The sequence below is a fragment of the Thamnophis sirtalis genome, unplaced genomic scaffold (assembly GCF_051295495.1).
Source record: "Thamnophis sirtalis isolate CommonGarterSnake01/CBP01778 unplaced genomic scaffold, rThaSir2_p1.2 scaffold_7, whole genome shotgun sequence".
NCBI lineage: Eukaryota > Metazoa > Chordata > Lepidosauria > Squamata > Natricidae > Thamnophis > Thamnophis sirtalis.
The window spans coordinates 52,383,416-52,406,447 of record NW_028261387.1 but is presented as its reverse complement, the minus strand read 5'-3'; the positions used below and the strand labels follow the sequence as shown (position 1 = coordinate 52,406,447).

At 38.5% G+C, this 23,032-nt stretch overlaps 1 protein-coding gene across 1 annotated transcript in view; it reads right to left on the bottom strand.

Annotated features, from left to right (window-relative positions):
• Positions 1 to 618, bottom strand: part of CNTN2 (contactin 2) — a 58,348-nt gene extending 57,730 nt beyond the window's left edge. The window contains exon 1 of the mRNA XM_087720049.1: positions 473 to 618. The gene's annotated coding sequence lies outside the window, so the exon portion shown is untranslated. The remainder of the gene's footprint in view (positions 1 to 472) is intronic.
• Between the last annotated feature and the right edge of the window lie 22,414 nt (positions 619 to 23,032).

Sequence of the window (23,032 nt, the reverse complement as noted above, 5' to 3'; positions counted from 1 at the left end):
TGAGAACTCGTGGGGTTCTCCCAAGGTGCAAAAGGGGTCCTCCTAGGTCCCCCTCGACGTATGCCAGTCAAGGGTCCCAGCCAAGAGCCCTCACTTTCTCCCCCATCCCACCACCGCTTCTGGCTGAGCAAATACTTTTTCCAGGACCCTTCCCTTCCTCTCTCCCCTGGTCTCCTGGCTTCTCCTCTTTTCGCAGCCGCGCCTCTGTCCGTTTCCAGGACGCCCCGCCACAGGATTTCGGCACGAGCGGGGCTCTTGAGCCCGCCCCGGCCATCTCTTCCTGCGTGGGATGCTCCGCTGATGTCATGCTCTCGCTCGGCTGCCTGCACACCCGCCCGGCCTCCCTCCCTCTCCCTCTCCCTCCCTCTCAAGAACCGGCTCCGCCAAGAGGGGTCTTGAAAGTTAGCCGACAGCCTCCATGGCTTCCGGGAAGCCAAAGTCTGGAGAATAAACAAGCCGCCCGCCCTCTTACCTCGGGCACAGAGTGGCTGGATCGGCACGTGTTTGTGCGTGGCGCGCCGGGGCAAAGGAACGCCTCAGAAGCTCCGGCGCAGCAGCAAACGCCTCTTGCTCTGCTTGCCGGTCCTCCTTTTGCAGGTGAGCCTTTCCCTATTTCTCCTCCTCCTCCACCACCTCCTCCTGCTGTTGCAACTGTCGCCGCTGCTGCCCGCTTGCCCGTGTGGTGTGTGCGCGCCCTGAGCCACTGCAGCATCTCTGCATTAGGATGTGCTCCTCCCTTCCCCTCCCTCTTCCCTGCGCGCGTCCGCCCTCCAGCAGCGTCCAAGGGGCTTAAAGAAGGGATCCCCCCCACCTTTCCCACTCTGCCTTTCCCTCCTTTGCCGGCACCAGGCAGCGCTGGAGGCAGAGTGACTTGCAGCTCCATCCATAATTCAGGGGCTTCAGCTGCGCGGCTGCCACCCGTCTCTTTTGGCGCCCTTCTCGCTTCAGGGAGACCGTCTCCCTTTTAACACTTCACTCAACGGCGGGTCTTTGGGTCCCTCCGGGGAAAACAAAACGGGTTAGTAGTAGTTATCGTTATGAAGCCGATCTCTGTCCCCAATCCCGTCTCAAGCAAGGAAATTCCGGCTTCGAACCTGCTCCTGGCTGGTCGAATATTTGATTTCGAAATTGCGACCACCGAGCAAGGTCTTGCTGAAGGAGTTTGACCAGCGTCTTCCTTTTTTGTGTGTGTGCAAATGCTGCTGCTCCTAATTGCTATGATTCACAGCAAGATGGACAATCCCTGGTTACATGTTCTTGGCCGGAATATGTTAAAAGCTGAAACGAAAGCACTCTGTCTGAAAACATAATTTCATTTGAAATGTTAATGTTGCTCTTCCCCTTATAACTTTAGCTGCCTGGTTCTTTTTATAGGTTCCACCACAAAACCGCGGAGTACAAAATCGCGCTCGACGAAAGCACGCATTTGACGTCATCACAGCGTGACAAAAACATCGCGCTGTGATCGAAAAATGTAAAAATAAAGCGAAAACCTTACCCTATTCCCACCAAACCTAACCCCAAACCTAACCCTAAACCTAACCCTAAATCTAACCCTAAACCTAACCGTTAACGTAACGCTAAACCTAACGCTAACCCTTAACCTAACGCTAAACGTAACGCTAACGCTCTAAACCTAACCCTAACCCTTAACCTAACCCTTACCTTTATGTGAATCGGCTTGCTTTAATTTTAATTTTATTTCAATTTTTAATTTTTTTCGTCGCGCTGTGATGACGTCACATGCGCGCTTTCGTCGATCACGATTTTATCCTCCGCGGTTTTGACGGGTCACGCTTTTTATATACATACATACATACATACATACATCAGTTTTTATTAAGGATTGGATTTATATTACACAGATAAAAGTAATACAGACAACAAAAGATAAAGTATTTAAAAATTAGAAAAATTAAAATGTGCAGGAATGACGAAAAAAAGAAAAGATATTCTTGCTCATCTCCAGCAAGTATAGTTAGCATTAACAGCTTATTATCATCTCTTAAATGCAACCAACCAGCATCTCTTCATCCCATATTTTTCCCCATTCAAAGATTTAAACAAATCTTCAAAGCCTCTTTACTCCATCCTACATTAGCAACAGTTCCTGAAGGGTTAGAAGATGCAACCGTGTAATTATTTCTAATTATATTTGAGGTTTGAGGTTTTATTCAACTTGTATGCCGCCCTATTCCTGAGGGACTCAGGGCGGCTAACAAAACCGAAGGGTTTGAATCACTTTGAATCTTTCCTTTTACATTTTTATTTTATTTTTGTATTTAATCAAATCCCCTTAATCTGACCAAAAAAATCCTTAAAACACTGTCATCTGGTTCTAGTTAGTGTAAATCTATAAACATTACTAGAAATAACAACCAATTAATTTTAGCCTTGATCAAATATATCAACTTCATATACTTTCCCCTTTCTCACAATTTTAGTCTCCTCATATATTGTCCAACATCTGTTTCCTTTTCATGCTCTATTTGCCTCTTCTCCCTAAATCATTGACAATTTTTAACAAGTTCATTTTGTACATCAAATGTGAGGAGATTATCCACATCACTTTTCATATTTTCTGTCTCAAGAAATCATTGACAACTTCAACACTTTCTTTTTATAAATCCAATATAAAAAGGTCATCCGCATCACTATTCTGATTTAGTATTTATATGTCATTTTGATCATTAAAATCATACAGTGTCATATGTATATCCAACAATTAATACGTTTGTGTATTGTCTATTCAATCTTTTTCTATCTCCTTATAAGCTGTTGTTGTAAAATCCACATTTAAATCAATTTCAGCTTTAGTTGGTGGAAATTCTTCTTTTTCCATGATATCATCTAGTTTAAAGGTAGTACAGGCACATCTGTACTAGTCGTTCTCATTCTACAGAGCGGTGCTCATCTCCATTTCAAAGCTGAAAAGCCAGTGCTGTCCGAAGATGTCTCCGTGGTCATTTGGCTGGCATTACTAAATGATGTTATCTTCCCACCAAGGTGGTCCCTATTTTTCTACTTGCATTTTTTATGTGCTTTCGAACTGCTAGGTTGGCAGAAGCTGGGACAAGTAACGGGAGCTCACTTCTTTACACGGCACTAGGGATTCGAACAGCTGAACTGCTGACGTTTCTGATCAACAAGCTCAGCATCTTAGTCACTGAGCCACCACGTTCCTTTAGACCATCTAGTTAGTATATCAGTAATAGCAGATATCTTTAAAATTATTTTTCTGAATCCAATATAGATAGTCCTTAATTTACGACCACTATTGAGCTAAAAATTTCCTTTAGTAAGCAAGGTAGTTGCTAAGTGAATTTTGACCCATTTTATGACATTTCTTGCCATAATTATTAAATGAGTCACTGCAGTTGCTAAGTTAGTAACACAGTTGTTAAATGAATCTGGCTTCCCCATTGACTTTGTTTGTCAGGTCACAGAAAAGTGATTAGATGACCCCAGAATAGTGTAACTAACTTAAATACATGCCAACTGCCAAGCATCCAAATTTTGATCACATGACCATGGGAAGGCTGCAAATGGTCATAAGTGTGAAAAAAGGTCCTAAGTCACTTCCCCCCCCTGCCATTGAAACTGAATGATTACTAACTGAATGGTTCTAAGTTGAGGACTACCTGTAGTCACAGATTTCTCTCAAAAGATACATTGATATATTTATTTCCCTCTGATGCCCTCTACTGATCAACCTTCAAAGTCATCTTTCTTTTTTTCAACATGTAAACATATGAAGTTTCCCATGGGAAGGATTCTTATAATTAATTTCAAAATCTTAATGCAAGTTCATTTAGAACTTTAATCTAGTTAAAAATGTATAAAATCAACACTATGATAACCCTTTATTGTATAGTCACTTTTCCCCCTACAAAACCTTAAATTCATAATTAAAATGTATGAAACAATTGAAGAAAAACTCACCCAATGAATTTGATGAGCTTCTGAAGAATTTTCGAAAAGCAATTTTTTTAAAAGGAAAATCTAAAATTATTTAGAAGTGAGGTTTGGTTGAATCTTGAGTTCATAAAGGCTACATTGATAGCAGTGAGTTCAGTGTCTCCCAGCTATTTGCAAGCTGCTGTGAAAATTTTAGTTCCTGCCATCTGTTCACAAAAAACAGCTATCCAGAGTACATATCGACAATCTCGAGATCTCTCCTTTGTTTGGAGAGAGTTTGGCAGTCAAGATCCAGTATCCAGCCATCATTTGCAATTGTTTCCTGTGTCTCTAGGGTCTCAGTTTGCCATTTTCTCACTGGAGGTCTCTTGCTGTCTCTTTTCTAATGCCAGTATTCATATGTATGTATTTCTGAGCCTGTGCAGATCACTGTCCTCACTGCTAAAGTATCACAACCTAAGTCAGGGTAGATGATAGCAGGGAAGAGAATTATACTAGACTGGCTGATAACCCAGTGTTGTTCTGTTATTTATTTATAGGGGGGAAATGTCTTGACCAAATGTAATTTCTAATGTTGAGTTTTCCCCCTTACTTAGGGAGCCCCCTTGTGGAGTACTGTGAAGCCATTACCATTGCAACTCCACTGTGCTGTACAGTAGAAGCCATTTTAGGGCGCAACAGGCTATATCTTAACAGAACACACACAGAGAGGGCTGTTAGGGGTGTCTTACCCCCACAGTATTTTTTTTTCCAGAGAGTAAGTCATCTTTGAACCAAGTTTGGTTGAAATTGCTGGAAGCATTCCAGAATTATGAATATATATATACTGGGCAATACAGCACAGGTTCGATTCCCAGTAAGGGTATGGCTAGCTGATGAGAGCTAAATAGCTTGAAATAGATCTATACTAGTCTCCCTTTATTTATTTATCAGCACAAATACAACAAATGTAACAAAAAGGCAACAGTAAAAATATTGGGTTTCTGTCTGGATGGTCTCTTGTGACGAGCCGAAGGACAGAGAATGGAAGTAGAGATCTTCCTCCCATATTTGGGCATACCGGGGGTTGTAAAATCTAAATAGATACCTTTCACCCTGGTTTGGCTGATAAGGAGTCGAGCTCTGTGGCTTAGTGGTTAACACATCTGCCTAAGATGCAATACAGCACAGGTTTGATTCCCAGTAAGGGTATGGCTAGCTGATGAGAGCTAAATAGCTTGAAATAGATCTATACTAGTCTCCCTTTATTTATTTATCAGCACAAATACAACACACACACACACACACACACACACACACACACACACACACACATATATGTTGTATTTGTGCTGATAAAGAAATAAAGGGAGACTTTACATACACACACACACACACACACACAGAACAATTTTTATATATATACCGTATATTCTGCCGTATAAGGCTACTGGGCATATAAGACGACCCCCTACTTTCAGGTGCCCGCAAGCCGGCTTAAGGCCTCCCCGCTGCCGGGCTTTCATAGTTTGAGCTCAGCACCTTCCGTCTCCAGACCGCCAACCAGACCTTACTAAGCCATCCCAGTGCTCATCCATCCACGTGCCCAGGCAAGGAGCACCGTGGTTATCGATTGAAAGGCCGGCGTCTGCGCTGGTGGCGACACGGCTTTTTGCTTGGCAGCATTGCTTTTTCTTTTGTTTTGGCTTTTTGGTATGACCTTTCTTATACCTGATGTATAAGATGACCCCCAATTTTTAAATAATTTTGGGGGGTTAAAAAGCTGTGTTATATGCCAGAAAATATGGTATATAGATTGTATTGAATGCTGAGGATAAGTGCAAAAGGAGCACATGAGCTGGTTGATTCACTATGCCAGGGCTGTCAAACTCATGGCCTGCAGGCCCGATGCATCATGCACTGCCTACGCCCACACTGGTTTAACAAAGGGGGGGAAAGTCCCGATATGTCATGTGATGCTGCCGTGATGACATGAGTTTTATACCCCTGTACTACGCTATAAAATCACAGGCTAAAAAGGGGCACATGATCTGGTTCCACATGATACCCCACATTACAAACTCACAAGCTACATTTATCTTGATGTGTTGTGGGGATTTTGCCTGGTTAGTTAATGACTTAGGTTATCATATGAAGTTAGGTATTTTGATTAACTGATTAAATCATGGTTTAGTTAAGTAGAGATGATCATGACAGCTACAATTTTCATTATATGAAAGGGCCACCTATGAACAAAACAAGAGATTTTGTATTAGTGCTTTGTTACAGAAAACAGACTTGGCACTCTTATCTTTTTGCAGTGATCTTCTTGGCTACTGCTTTTAAAGGATAATGCAGAAGCAATGATTTGGCTAAAAATGGGAAATGGTTTTGAAGAAACGGCGTCAGATAGATGGAGGAGATAGGAGACATCCAAATGCAGATAGACGCTGAGAACAAGTTTAAATATTTAGATACACTGCTCCAAGAGAAAAAAAGAATACTCAAAATCAAACTGATCTTTTGATTGATTATGGTTCAGAATGCTCTTAAAAAGCTATTCAAAATGTAATGAACTAAAAAAAATCTGAACATCTGGATCTTCTCCCTAAAATATGGGTTAGTATTGGATGGGTTTTCTGAATTTCATTGGGGCTTTATTTTGTCATCCCAAACTTTAAACATTAATTTTTGCCATTTAGTAATCCAATGTATGCATATAATATATGCCAAGGGTAGTCAACCTTTTTATACCTACCACCCACTTTTGTAACTCTGTTAGTAGTAAAATTTTCTAACCGCCCACCGGTTCCATATTAATGGTAATTTATAAAGCAGGGAAGTAACTTTACTTTATAAAATTTATAAAGCAGAGTTATAGCAAACCCCTACCGCCCACCATGAAAACTGGAACACCCACTAGTGGGTGGTAGGGACCAGGTTGACTACCACTGATATATGCAATCAACTATCAAGTTGTAAGCTAAAATCTAGTTAGAGGAGGAATTGCATACATCAAATCTTCATTTAGCAACTGCCTCCAACAGCGACTGCAGGTTTGACAATGGGGAAAAAGTGAGTACTTTCATGAAAAGTTCCTTGTCATTTGGACTCACCAGCTGTGCAAGATTGTACCTTTCTGATGCTGTAAAGCAAAGGAAAACTAAAGACTTGCCATCACATAATTTCTCTTCTTTGCTTAATGACCAAGTTTCTGGTCCAAATTGTGACTGCTAAACAAAGACAACCCTGTACATCTCTGCTTTTCCAACAATGGCGGAAACTTTTTCAGTGATTTTCAGTGTCCTGCCTTTCTACTTGGTCATTGACAAAGAATATTCTCTCTTAATTCATACCTTTCCCCAATATGTTCTTCGTATAACATCTCCCGTCATTCACATCCAGCCCTGTCGTGATGAAAATTATAGTACAATATATGAGGAAGACAATAGATTAGAGCAAAAGTTTTCATTTATATCTATAAAACTTTATTAAACATGAATGGTGGTAGATTTGGAAGAGAATTTATCCTATTCTTTCTGATTATTTTTTAAAAAAAACTTTAGGAAAGAGTGGGGTGGGATACCTTTTGATTGTTTTCAGTTCAAAACACAATTAAATACTGATAAGACAAGTGCCAGAATGCCTGGCTGACAGGACATGCTGTTTTATTGCCGAGAAAATGTAGTGTTCAAAAGATACCTGTCAACTCTCAATGGATGAATGATCCAAGGATGTCATTTATGATTAGCTTTTTTATGATTCATATTGTTGTAATAACACACACTGCATTTTTCCGTGTATAAGATGACACTTTTTCTTAAAAATATTTACCTAAAAATGAAGGGGCCTCTTATAACACAGGGGAAGGGGGGGAGGACTGCAGTTGCAAAACTACTGATACCTTATGTCTGCAAAGTAGCCTCATGATTTCTGATTGCTTAAAATATTGATTTCTGAATTTTGGGTAAGAAAAGTTGGTGTTGGTATGTATCTTATACATGGGGATGTCTAAGGATGGGAAAATATGGCATATTAATAGAAGGTTTTCTTAATATTCTGTTCACATGTATCAGGGTGAAAGAAGATTGTGAACTCTAAAACTTTCCATAATCCTGTGGGATCCTGTCACCTACCTGTGGTATGAGATGTATCTAAGTCCTGTATACAAAATCAAGAGATACGGATTAAAGAAGCAACAAAATAGTATATGTATTGTGGCATGTCCTTGTTGAGTACATTAAGCCAGCATTCATTTTCTTTGTTGGAAAAAAAAATGCATGAAGTTTAAGACTTAGTAATCAATAGGGTCTTCTTAAGCAGTGGTAAATTCAACTAAAGTTTTCCTGTACCCGTAGATCAATTCTATCCATTGGTTAAGTGGTATTTTGGCTCATTCTAATTTATCAAATTGTTTCAACTCACTGATATTTTGGAGGCAAACTGATTTTTCTAGGTTGGGTTACAAGATTTCAGCTGGATTGAAGTTTAGGATTTGATTTTTGACTCAGTCATTCCAAAATATGGCAAGTATTCTTTTTTCTATTCTATTGGAGATTTAGTTACTTGTTTAGAAATGTTGTCACACTGCTTAACCCTATTGCTATTACTAACAACAGCTTTTGTTATATTCTGTGAAAATTGTTCATTGACTGCTCACATTTTGAGACTTGCATTTAAGTTTTATATTGTATAACTGATGTCTATTATGCCTTAGCTTAGCTCATGCAGGTTGAACATCAACAATAATGTGGAGAATATTTTCAACATAAATATTGAATATTTATATCCAGAAGATTTTTCTTAATTTAAAAAACAAAATATCATGTTCGTTAGAAATGTAAAAACCAAAATGCAGAAGACCCAATGGACATTTATTGCACACCGTTTCCAAACAATTTAAAAGAGAAGCAATTCCATGCATCTTTAAAGAAAGAAAAGAAAAGGAAAAAAAAGAAAGAAAGAAAAAGGATTGAATTTATTCAGAGCAAGACTTTCCAAAGAGATTCTAAACGGGTAATTCAGTTCCGGAATCTGAGAAATAAAAATACTCAACTTTTATTTCTGAATGTTTTATTAAAATGTGAATTTATTCCATTTTTTTAAATTCTAGAAGTCATAAACCACAGATGTTTAAGAAAAATCCTATAAAATTTTTAATTTAGTATCTTATTAGTAAACTATGGATATTTGTTTTAGATAGCTATTAAAATACTGCTATGAATTATGTCAGTTTTACATACAAAATTTCATTTCTGTGGAAATTCAGTGAAAGTATGATATGGCCTGTCTTCAATTTGGTAGTCCCCAGTGTTTCTTTGGGAGGTGGCCGCTTCTTAAATCTGTTAAGAAACAAACGAATACTGTTTTTCCACAGCCCGGTTGTGACAAAAAGTTCCCAGCAAGAAAGGAAAGCAGAGAATTAACATACATTCATCACCTGATGATGGAAATAATACATCAACACCAAGACTAGCAGCCAGTGACTGTCTTATTCCTCATTAACATGTCTGGACCCAAATTAAAGCTGCCAAACCTGGTGGCCATTGCCAGGTATAGCTTTGGCTTTCATAAGCTGGTGGTGCACAGTGAGCTACATCCTCCTATCTGGCCTGAATATCTTCTAAACGTAGACATGTTGCGCTGATTCCTCAATTATTTTGGATGCTTTTTAAGAAAAAACCCTGCATGTTTCCAAGCTTTACCATTTCTTCTTTGATATTTGAGAGCCAGGATGATAAAATCCTTATGCCAAATGGGATTGCCCCTGTAGACAGCGTTCTACCGCAAGGTCCTTGACCTTTGGGAGCCATTAGGCACTTTTAGAACATGAGAGCCTGTTACAGTATCTCACAAAATGGATATAATGGTGTGTGGGCTGTCACAAAACACCCATTTGCCAGAAGGCAAGCCAAATAGTGGGCAGCTGCCATCTGCCATTTTATTTTCTAAGATTGCTCCTGATAGGATATTTTTGGAAATTCAGGTTATGCTTGAGGCTGGTACTTTGCTTTGCAACATACTAATTGCCCATACATTTTTTTAAAAGCTAAAAATATGAAAGAAAGAAAAAAGGTTAGCACATAGCAGAGAATATATCAGTGAGCAAATTGTTGCTTCTGGGGTCGGTCACAGTAGGGATTTGGTTTGTACATTACCATCAGGATTTTTTTTTGTAATTCTGAATATTTCCAGGTGGGCATCTCCTATGCTAAGGTAAAGGTAAAGGCTTCCCTCGCACAAATGTGCTAGTTGCTCCCAACTCTAGGGGGTGGTGCTCATCTCCGTTTCAAAGCTGAAGAGCCAGCACTGTCCAAAGATGTCTCCATGGTCATGTGGCCAGCGTGACTAAACACCAAAGGCACGCAACATGCTGTTACCTTCTCACCAAAGGTGGTTCCTATTTTTCTACTTGTATTTTTAACATGCTTTCGAACTGCTAGGTTGGCAGAAACTAGTAATGGGAGCTCACTCCATTACGCAGCGCTAGGGATTCAAACTGTGAACTGCCAATCTTTCTGATCAACAAGCTGAGCATCCTAGCCACTGAGCCACTGCATCCCTATGCTACCAAAGCCTTTGATCAGGTTGGCGCAAAGTCTACTTTGGCCTCATTTTCATCTCTGCCCAATGAGAATGTACATTTCAAAGGTTGCAGATCACCCATAGATGGGAGAGAGAAAGAGGGAGATGCTGTCCCATGAAACTCATTGGGATTTATTTCTGAATAAACTTTATGGTAAAGTTTAACAAACTATACTTTTTTGGCTTTTAACAGGTAATCTATGGGGAAAATATTTTTGTAACTTTGGAGTTCTCTTATTGGATTTCTGTACTTTGATTCCAATATTCATCACCATATTAAAGTATAGATTTCTCTCAAGGCTTTTTTCCCCTTTCATGTATTGGAAGCTTTTGTCCATCTACACTTTAATTCAGTTTATTTCATTTTAGTGCACATCTACTTTGCATCAGTGCTTTGCATCTCATCTTATCCTATTACAAGAGTCACCCCTCCAAACTGCATTTGAGTTCACTTCTCATAACCACTAATCACTGGGACTATAAATGATCATAACTAAATGCAATGACAACTGGAAGATGGTTATGTTACCCTCCATCTTCTGCAGAAGCAGCATTGTCTCTAAGGATGTTCACTTCATCTTTATTGTATCCTGCCTATTTCCCCCCTTGCAATTATTGAAATTTAGATAGAAGTACTCAGTAGTGAAATGACTGCTTTTGTTATTAAATTTTACTTTTATCAGTGAAGAGTTTCAGGTACAATGAAGGTGCTAAAGGAGGAGAATCAAAAATCTGTGAACTACAATATTGAAAAAGCGATGAAGTAACTTAAAATGCTAAAAGTTATTTACCTCCCATATTTTCACTATACATAAAAGGAGAAACATTTTCTGTATGTTCATTGTGCCTATACAGGTTGTCTTTGGATCAGAACCATTTGTTTAGTGACCATCCAAAGTTACAATGGCACTGAAGGAGAGGAATTTATTACTGGTTCGGTTGCAGCATCCCCATGGTCATGAGATTTCCATCTTGGTATTTAGCATCCAGCTCAGGATCAACATCAGAATAAGCTGTGGTCATGTGATCATGATTTCCAATGTTCCCTGCGGTCTTCCCACAAGCAAAGTAAATGGGGAAGCCAGCAGGAAACTGGAAGTCATTTCTGCAAGTTGCTCTCACTCCCGCCCCTTTTTCAGCCCCCCATCTGCAGGTCCCAGCATCCGCTGGTAGTGCCCCCTTCCTGTTTGCCTGGAACTTCCCATGTTATGATCATGTGAATTCTTGCTTAACAACTCATGCAAGACTGCCAGGATTGCCATTGCTAAGTGAGGAGGCCATTTGATGTTGCTCTTTACAACTGCATTGCTTAGGAGTGGACATTTCAGTCTCAGTTGCTGTCATAACCCAAGGACTCTATAGCCTTCATATCTTATTAAAGAATCCTATGAACAACATGCTAAATATAGGCACATGGGTTAGAACTACAGCTGGAATGATATAGTGGTTATAACAATTTCCACAAATTTCACTAATCTGTTGAACTGCACCTGCTATCATTCACAATCAGCAGAGAAACAATATTTGTTATGGAGGATGGATATTATTCGTATCTATTGGATAATGACAGAGGAGTCACAAATTCAAATCCATGGGAGTCTTCTTAGGTGAGTCTGCCATACTTTTTCTGCTAACTTTTTTTAAATCAAATTATGTAGTATGGAAAAAATGGTGGTAGAGAAAAAATTTGAGCTTTGTAGAAGAAAAGTGAAATATAAACATAGTAAAAATATGAAAACAGGCTGTCAAAAGCAGTGTCTGGTTTGGGAAATCTGTCCTCTTTTCCACAGTCTTGATTTCATTTAATTGCTACAAGGATCCTTCAGAAATGAGTTATTCAGCTTTTCTGTCAGCACTGATGGTATACGTAGGGGAAAATCTGTCACAAGTAGCTGGCAGGTCCGATTTGTATGGTATTTTTCCTGCTGGAGCTTCTTTCTAGAGTCAGTCACAAATTTTGACTTCTCTGAACCATGCCATCTAACCCAGCTTCCTTCATTTACTCCCTTCTCCTAATGATCCTGTCGCAGCAAATGGTCCCCAAAGCAGTGAAACTTAATGCTGTTCCCAGATGGGGTTTTTCTCTTTCCATGAACTCAACAGCCTTCAGGGTGAACTGCAAAAAGGTGGATGATCCAATGCATTCCTTGTCAGAGAGCTTCCACCAATATCCAGTCATACAAGCAGTAAATCTGAGATGTCTTCCCTTATTTGTGAGAATTAACTGGAGTAGGCAATAGGAAGAATGCTGTAAAAGACACCACTTATCATTTGCCATCCATTGCATCTGACCCAACCTCACAGCACCATTGACAGGCTATTAATAATGTAGAGAGATCAGTGGGGACATTTGGCTACTCTAAGAGATTAGTCGGTATGGAAAGTACTGTAATTAATATATTGGTCTCATATAATCCTATTAGCCCTGTATTGATTGTAAAGACACAGGATTCTTTTACTACCAGAGGGTGATCTTAAGTATATGAAAGTCATCTTGCCAAAGGATAATTATTTGTTGTAGTTAATTTCCTATTTGCCTTCCTCTGCCTGTCATACTCCTGGCGTTGTTTACTGCCTTTGATGGATAGAAATTTGCTGCATTGTTTCAAGTACATCACTTTTTCTGTTCTAATTACCTAATTATCTTTTCTTCAGTCTTTCCTTCTTTTTTGCTCAATCTTCTTTTAAAATGATATATTCAATTTCCTATTAAGCATTGTTGGGTGGACATGACGTAATCAGGCAGGTTGGAATTATCCTGGATATGTAAAATATCCATGTTGTTGTGTGTAAATGTATCACTCTCTGTCAACCAAAGTGGGCTGAACCAAATGTGTGCTACTGTTTTAAAGTGGCTTCCTCAATCTACTTTCCACCAAGTTTGTTGAAATTTAAGGATCTATAATTCAAAAACTTGAAATTATGGGAGTTTGAAGTTCAACTCACCTGAAAAGTACCAGTTGGAGAAATCTAGCTGGAAAGAATATAGCGTCGATCTTGAATGTTCATTTGCAGAATGAATGCTGTGGGACTTGCTCTGAGCTGATAGCACCTATGTCAAGTCTAGTTTTAGATTACTATATTGCTTTATATGAAGACAGTATGTGTGAGAAAGAAGGTGAGTTTTCAGATCACATTAATATCTTGATATTCTGATTCATAAATGAAATGTTGAATACAAAGAAGAATTTGTAATGGCATTCAATTTATAGCATTTAAAAAACATGTAAACTTATCAAAATTGCATTCTGATTGTATGAGTAATCATACAATTTCTCATTCAGTAACAGAAATAGTGATGGGGCTGAATGAGTAGTGCTTACAGCCAACTCTTGAATTCCTGGCCATTGCAACACCTCCATGGTCACTTAATCACAACTCATTTTTGGATATGAATGCATCGGTACTTTTATATGCCAGTGTCACCATCTTGGCAAAGAACCTAAATGTTTTACAGTGATTGTTAAATGGACTGTATGATGCACTGAGAAGTATGAATCTTAAAAGGATTGTACTTGACAAAGAAAATGGAGTTAATAATTGCATGTTATATATAAAAGATAAAAAAACTACAGCAACAGGGTAAATAGATGGAAAAATATTAATCAGCGTAAATGTGTCAAGAGGTTGAGTGGTATCTACTTAGTTATATAGAAATGAGAGTAGATAGGTTCAGAGAAACAAAAGTTGAATATGTTTGGAATTCATGTGATAAAACAAGAAGAGAACAGATGCTGAATTTATGTAGATTAAACATCCTGTTCCCAGCTCGTACAAAAAAGATACATGGGAGTTGGTTGATTTATAGAAAACGAATGAAGATTGAATTGTGGAACAAATATCTAAAGGCATGCAAATAAATTGAGAGGATATAGATTAAGAGTGTGGTTAGATGGAGCTGATCAGATCTTCAGAGAAAAAAGATGTGAAGTTTAAAAAGCAATCAACAGTGAGCAAAACTGAATATGGACACAATAAAAGCAAGGAATGCTTCTCAATGATAAAGAAAGATAAGGAGAAGTGAATAGTGTTGGCATAGTCTGGAATTAGTGATGTTTCTTTTGCTTATCTCATGTTTAATTTATTTGTCTTGTTATTTCTTGCTTTCTGCATTTCCACATTGCTTACTTTGAAAAGGAAAACCACATTGGGTATGTATGTATGAATGCCTATGGATATGAATTGCATTTATATTAAATTTTGATTAGATATTTTTGTCAACTCATTGCCAATTCATTTCTTTAATAATAACAACCTTTAACAAAAGAGCCAAAATGACGGAGTCGTAGATCACAACACATAAAATAAAGGTGTGCTTTCCAAAGAAGAAATAAAATTACAGAAAAGGTAGCGTCTTTCCCAGGGCTTGGTCTGTTCCTCTTCTTGGACTGTGAGAAAAATTGACTCCATTGATTGGGTTTACAGCCAGAATCAATTCAAGGGCAAATGCATCTGTTCTGTTTCCAAAGAAATCAGTACAGGTTGTCCTCAACTTACGAGTACAATTGAGCCCAACATTTATATTGTTAAGTGAGACATTTGTTAAGTGAGGTTTGCTCCATTTTACATTTATTGCCACAGTTGTTAAATGAATCACTGCAATTAAGTTAATAACCTGGTTGTTAAATTAATGTGGTTTTCCCATTGACTTTGCTTGTCAGAAGATCACAAAAGGGGATTGCACAACCCTGGGACACGGCAACAAACAGTCATAAATATGAATCAATTGCCAAACATCTGAATGTTGATCATGTGACTATGGGGATGCTGAAAAAGTTGTAACTGTGAAAAATGGTCACAGGTCACTTTTTTCAGTGCCGTTGTAACTTTGAACGGTCACTAAATGAACTGTTGTAAGTTGAGGACTACCTGTAGTTAAGGTGACGCCCAACAAGGGGAACATTACAAAGCAATTAAGGGCAGTTCAGGATTGCCATGCGCATAACTGCTGAATAGACTAATGGGTTATTTTTAAAAAGGGCAGGGTCATTTGAAGGAAAAAAGAAGGAAATTTTCAGGATGACTCTTATGTGTGACATACAGCAATAGCAATAGCAGTTAGACTTATATACCGCTTCATAGGGCTTTCAGCCCTCTCTAAGCGGTTTACAGAGTCAGCATATTGCCCCCAACAATCCAGGTCCTCATTTTACCCACCTCGGAAGGATGGAAGGCTGAGTCAACCTTGAGCCAGTGAGATTTGAACCACCGAACTGCAGCTAACAGTCAGCTGAAGTGGCTGCAGTACTGCACTCTAACCACTGCGCAACTTCGGCTGAATATAGTAGAATTTTATTGGACAATACCGTGAATAGCTAAGAAAACAGACCAATGGATCACCAGACAAATCAACCCCGAGTTCTTATGCAAGGCAAAAATGATCAGGCTCAAATTATCCTACTTCGGATGTAGAGTCGAGGCGCAGTGGTTAGAGTGCAGTACTGCAGGCTACTTCAGCTGAATGCTAGCTGCAGTTCAGCAGTTCAAATCTCACCAGGCTCAAAGTTGACTCAGCCTTCCATCCTTTCGAGGTGGGTAAAATGAGGACCCAGATTGTTGGGGGCAATAGGCTGACTCTGTAAACCGCTTAGAGAGGGCTGTAAACAGAGGTGGGTTCCTACCAGTTCGCACCTATTCGGTAGAACCGGTTCGTCAAATCTACCGAATTGGTTAGAAGAGGTTCCAACAGTGGACCCGGAAAGCAGGCCACACCTACAGAAGAGGTTCCAAAAAATTTTGAAACCCACCACTGGCTGTAAAGTACTGTGAAGCAGTGTATAAGTCTAAGTGCTATTGCTATATTATGAGAAAACAGAGCTTTCTGAAAAAGTCTCTAATGCTGGGAAAGATGGAAAGAAAGAGAAGATAATCAACAGCAAGGTGGATGGACTCAGTTACAGCAGCAACTAGTGCAGCATTGAGAGACCTGAAAGACCAGGTCAGGAACAGATTGTTCTGGGGAAATTCTATTTATGTGGTTGCTAAGAGGCAACAAGAACTTGATGGCATATAATCAATCAATCATCGCAGTTGAAGCTTACCTACAGCCTATTATGGCCAGTTGTTCATGGGGAACATTTTGCTCTGCATGGAAAGATCTTTTTATTTCTGATTTCAGCTGGTTGCAGGAAACATGGATATCTGCTGTTTAAAGTCCCTACTGTGTATACCAGCCATCTTTCATCCACTTGAAATTGGCAGTACTGCCGGCCGGAGCAAGCCACTTGTGGTGACATATGCGGTTGGCAATGTTCAGCAGGCATTACTTTCCTGTACGGGAAAGTGAAACAAACTGTGATCACTGCATCAATCACCACAAAGAATCAGGCCATTAAGCAGTCATCATGAAGAATGACCAGAGCCTGGCCTTGCATTATAGTAGCCAGTGGTTTCCAACATGTGTTCGGCCATCCTGACAATAGAAACAAAAGCAAATGCACTTTTTGACAAGGTAAATTTCGTCACTGCCACCACTTTTCCCCCTCAGTGCAGGAAGTACTACTGCAAACAGTTGGGTGCATTTTAGTGTGCATTCCTTACACCTTTTACAGAGGTGTAAAAGTGGGAGAATGGGAGTGGAAACAAAAGACCCACAGCTGTGTCAAATCAGGAAATGTAGAAATGGAGGAGATCATTGTCATCTGGCTTTATATCAAAATACATTCAGTGGTGAATTCTTTGTGTTAAATTGTAATGCAGGTAATTGTTTTAGGTTCAGACTCTACTTCTTTAACTTAAAGACTAATAGGAAATTCTAGGGCTGTAAATCAGATTGAAATTTTAAAAAAGAATTCTGGAAAAAGTCAGTAGAAAACCATTTCCATGTTGTTGCCAAAAAACACAATATTAGACCCGGGCAGATTGTCCCCAAGAATCAAGATTTTGCAATAAATCTTAAAAATTAATTAATAAAAATAATAATAAATAAGTTCACTAATAGAAGAAGATGGCAAGGAGGTGATGGGGGGCAGGGAGAAATCAGAACTGATTAATTCCTTCTTTGTATCTCTCTTCACACAGAAGGAAAAAAAAAATAGTCCAACCTAACAAAAGCAGTACTGTGGGAGATAGATTAGGAATTCAAGTCAAGATAGGCAAGAGAATGGTAAGAGAATACTTTAGATGAGTTCAAATTGCCAGGACCAAATGGATTACATCCAGAGTTCTGAAGGAACTGTTTGAAGTAATCTTGAAACCACTGAACCAGTGGTGGGATTCAATTTTTTTACTACCGGTTCTGTGGGCGTGGCTTGGTGGGCGTGGTATAGTATGGCTTAGTGGGCATGGCTTGGTGGGCATGGCAGGGGAAGGTTACTGCAAAATCCCCATCCCCTCATGATCAGCTGGGACTCAGGAGGCAGAGAATAGATGAGGGCGGGGCCAATCAGAGGTCGTATTTCCCAGTTCTCCAAACTACTCAAAATTTCCACTATTGGTTGTCCAGAATTGGTCAGAACCTGCTTAATACCAGCTCTGCACTGAATATAATCTTTCTGAGCTGCTGGAGCATGGAGGAACTATTAGATGGGTTCCTTCAGTTGAAAAATGCCATCCATCCAGACCTTCTCTGTTGCAGCACCTGCTCTCTAGATTGAAGTTCCCCCAGGAATCTACTGGTGTTTTATAGAGCCTTGAAGACCTGGCTCTTTGCTTGGGTCCTGGATTGAAGTGGTTGAAGCCACTTCAGAATAGGATCTGACCTTTCCTGGATTGGGCTTTCTTTTGTTTCTTCTATTTACTGTTGCATTGTTTTGTTTTATTGCTATTTTTACTTTGTGAATTTCCTGGAGTTACTGCATGGTATACAAATTAATTAAACAGACAAAAATAATTTGGTCTTGCTCTAGGTCAGAATAAAATATGTGTTGCTTCATCTCCAGAATGAGCAAAGATATCACAGTATCTAAGGTTTAATACAAGGCCTTTCTTCCATAAAAACTTTTCTACCAGGATCAGATGGGCTAGGAATCCATTACAGAAATTATACTTTAACCAAAATCTGAAATGATACGGTGGAGAAATTATGGACCTCTAGGGAGATTAATCCCATTGTTTAGGTACAAATCGAAGCCCGAGACAATTCAGAGGTAGCACTGGCTTTTAAAAATTGAGATTGTAATTCTTTTAGGGATCTTAAATCTTGTTGTAATAAATCCATGAGCTGTAAAGCAAGAGGCAAATTACCTTTATTATAAAGTTGCTTACAACAGCAGAAACAATTGTTATTCTGTTGCTGGCAAAACAATGAATTACATTGGTAGTACTACGACCGCATGTCCAACTGGTAGTAACTTTAACCTGTTCACTCTGCACTGCAGATGATTGACTCCTAAATATTTGTCTTGCAATGATCTCTATGGCTATCAGCAGTAATTACAATTTACATGCCTTTTAATAAATTTTGATTTTGGCTTAACTGATGACTAGTTTTCCACCTTACAATGTAAAACAAGGCTTAAAAGTTTCTTAAACCTACTACTATTGTAGAAAATAATACTGCACCATTATCACCAAGAAGAACCAAAATAGATTCAATGAAGCCCAATTTGGGGGAGGATTAGAATTAAAAACGCAAACATTCTAGAAAAGGGATTTCAACCCTAACTTATTTTACTTCAGAAAGCCTGAGTCTGTAAAAACATTGAAACTTTGTCTTCCTGAAATAAGAAACAAGCCAGAAATTCAGCAATATTTTTTCCCATTATGCTAAATTTCACATTTCTATAATTACCTCCACTCACAAGAACAGCCACATCTGAATGAAAAGTTGATAACAATATGTATATCGGATAACAGAAAATAATCAGTGTGATATTTTCATAAAAGAAGGTTGAAGTGGTATGCCCTCTTCCCTTATTGTTTCACTTATCTCTCTTTTTAAAAAATATCTCTCACTCACTTCTTTTTATTGAAGTCCATGGTATCTTTTGGGTGAAGTCTGAATAACACCAATCTCAAATTCTCATTACTGGAGTTTTTCTGCCACTCTCTAGACTTTAAAATGTCATGGAATGTGTCTCTAAGCAGCAGAGCACTCATACAAGGCAATGAATGAGTGACTTGCAAGTAATGAACTAGGAGCATGAATTATTTCCCATGCAATTATATTAATATTATTATTATTGTAAGTGTGGAAGTCATAAAATCAAGAAATATAACAAATGGGCAGCCTGCATCCAGCATGGGCTTAGTAGGTTCTTTATTGATTCCTTAGGCTCCACAGCTATTTATCAAAAAGTGTGCAATCTTGCCTCTACATTTTTGTTCAAAGCTAATGAAACTTTTTAGATTAAGCAAAATAAAAATTTCTGTATATATCCTTTACCGCTTGGTTAATGCCACTTAATAAAATCATAACGGATGTGGAATTTGTACTAGAAACGTCCTGGCTCATAACTCAGTCTAATAGCTTTTTAAAAAATAAATCAGTTGCCCAGTTAAATCTAGGAGCTTTCCCCACTTAATTCAGTTTTTATCATCAATCACTCTAACTGGTTGGTGCTTGCCTGTTGGGAACTGAAGTTAGTCAGTCAGCAAGGAGTTACACATAAAATATATCATCAATCAGAAAGGAAAACTAACACCTAGGATTGCCATTATTTTGGCATCTGTATCAAGGAGATTTTCACTAGATTTCTCCTTGCATTCTTCAATGTCATGGAAGAATGAAAAAAGTGCTGAACACTGAGCTCAGTGACATTATTATGGCACAAGATGGTTGAAATAGATGAGACCCTCCTTGCATAAAGTAGTGGCTGTTATTTGCCAACAGAGCTTGAGTTTTCCTACAATGGTAACATCCTCTGAATGCTTGTATTGAAATAAGAGCACAGACTTGTGCATGTTTATTCAGAGGAAATACTCAGTGCATTCAATGGGACATAATCCCAAAGAGCTGCAGAAAAAACAATTACTACCAACCTGCCTTCCATTGAGGACCTATACACTGCATGAGTCAAAAAAATATTTACAGACCCCTCACATTTTGGACATAACTTGTTTCAATTCCTACCCTCAAAACGACGCTATAGAGCATTGCACACCAAGACAACTAGACATAGGAACAGTTTTTTCCCGAACGTCATCTCTCTGCTAAACAAATAATTCCCTCACTACTGTCAAAACATTCACTAAGGCTGCATTACTATTACTATTAGTCTTCTCATTGTTCCTATCACCCATCTCCTCCCACTTATGACTGCAGGACTGTAACTTTGTTGCTTGTATCCTTACGATTTATATTGATATTGTTTCCTGATTGATTATTTGTACCCTATTACTATCATTATGTTTCCTGATTGATTATTTGTACCCTATTACTATCATTAAATGTTATACCTTATGATTCTTGATAAATGTATCTGTGTCTTTTTATGTACACTGAGAGCATATGCACCAAAGACAAATTCCTTGTGTCTCCAATCACACTTGGCCAATAAAGAATTCAATTGAATTCAATTCTACTCTACTCTATTCTAAGAGTGAGTAGGAGCAAGAGAAGGCTGTGGTGTTGGGGGAGGGGAGATTAGTGCCCAATTTGTTTTGTATCTGCTTGTTTTAGTTTATGTTATTTTTGAAGCAGAGGCCAGCTGGAATATGCCTAGATTGCTTTGAGAGAGGACATGATTTTTATAAAGTTATTATGGCAATATGATTTCCTTCGAGTGGACTCCGATCGGTTGTGATGGGATGGGAATGGGAGGGGGAAAGGAGATCTGTCAGTCAGATACAGTATTGGAAGATAAAAGTCTGGACTGCATATTACCATCCTGGCCTCTGTACTTGCAAGAGCATTCTGACTTTTAAAAATACATTTAAAAAACCTTTGGCAATCCAAGACTTTGATGATAACAATGACAAGGCCTTTATTGCTTCCCATCTAATCATGCTCTGAAAATGATCTTTTGTCTCAGTGATGACAACAGAAGATGTTTGATGGAAAGAAGGCTGTGGCTGCAAAGAAACCTGTCTTAGTAGAGATAAACAGCAATAGCTCCACAAACTATTTACCACCGTATCCGTGTGTGGGATGGTCCATCTGTGAATACAGTTTTTCAGAAAGCAACATTTAAATCAGATTGTCTATGACACCGACACACATCTATTACGTGCTAAGCTTGCCCGTCTCTCACTGGAAAATATATCTGGACATATGCGTGTGGATTATGGATGATTTCCCTTTGCAGTCATTTGTCATATAGCATATGCCATTTTGAAATGGCAGAAGGGCAGAGAGCATATTCAAATTGCGGAGCTAAACCTCTGTAAGGCAGCACTTGGAAAATTACTTCACCGTTTCCAGTAGGTCTCTAGTTTTTTTCCCTAAGGTTGGTTTTGATTTCTATCTATTCCTATTATCAAGAAAATGACATTCCATTCCTTTTAGCTTGATTATATATGATAAATGATGTCTTTCTATATCGGTTTTTCTATAACCCGGTAAAAATACTGTGGAAATGCAAGATACTTTTATGAAAATACAGAATACAATCCTGTGTTTTTGTCAATCATCCTTAGCAAACCAGATGCTCAAATAAATCGTTACATTACAAATCATTAGAAACCAGAACATACTGCATTGATGATGCAAACATATATCATTACAAGAAAGCTAATAGTACAAGTTCTTCATCCATCCAGTTTGGGATGCTTAGCCCTGTTTGTTTCAGCATTTTCAAAAATGAAGCAATACTGTTTAGGGGAATGGGTGAAGTGTAATCATTAAAAAAAGTGTCTAAGTGGTAATCTAATCTGGTTCAATCATTTCATTTCTCCACTTTGCATTTAATATCCTTAAAACCACCTTTGGCAGATGTTTCCCTAGTCTTTTTTTTTTTTAAAAAAGCCTCCTTGGCAACTGTCAGCAATGAAAGCATTAGCCTGCTTCTCAATAGCATTATTAAAAGCATTAGTGACAGGAGAAAAGGGAAAGGAATTAGTCTAATCCTTCTAAGTTCCACCTACCATCTTAACTATGGGCCCATTTTTCCTCTTTTGTGTAGGAGAAAAATCAATGTCATGCTCAGCCTATCTTTTAAATAATTCTTTATTATAATTAGTGCTTCCTATGTAAAACAAAGAAAAATATTCTTTTTACAGTATTTAAAAACATTTATTTATGCCCAGGTCTTTTCCATATTGTTCATGCAATCTGAACATTAAACATGTCTTCAGAATTTGGAAAATAATCACTGTAAATCATTTTTTGCAGCCATAGTTATATATTCATCTGGTAAGGGGATAAACACTTAAACACCCCCCCCCCAAAAAAAACCAAATATGTAAGAATGATGAGAATCAGGATTCGGACATTATTATGGAAAGGGCATAAGCATGACTATATTCTCATTAATAAGTGACAACCTAATCCAAACCAGGTTCAACAAGTAAACTTTTGAAGTACAAAGGAAGTTCTCTGAGTCTCTAAGTTCAGTGCCAAGGATCTAAAAGTAACTTTTGACATCACAAAGCATAATAAGAGATGGCCATATCTATGTTAAATGAAGAGTCAAAAAACATCCTGGATTTTCTAGCACCAGGAAAAAAAATA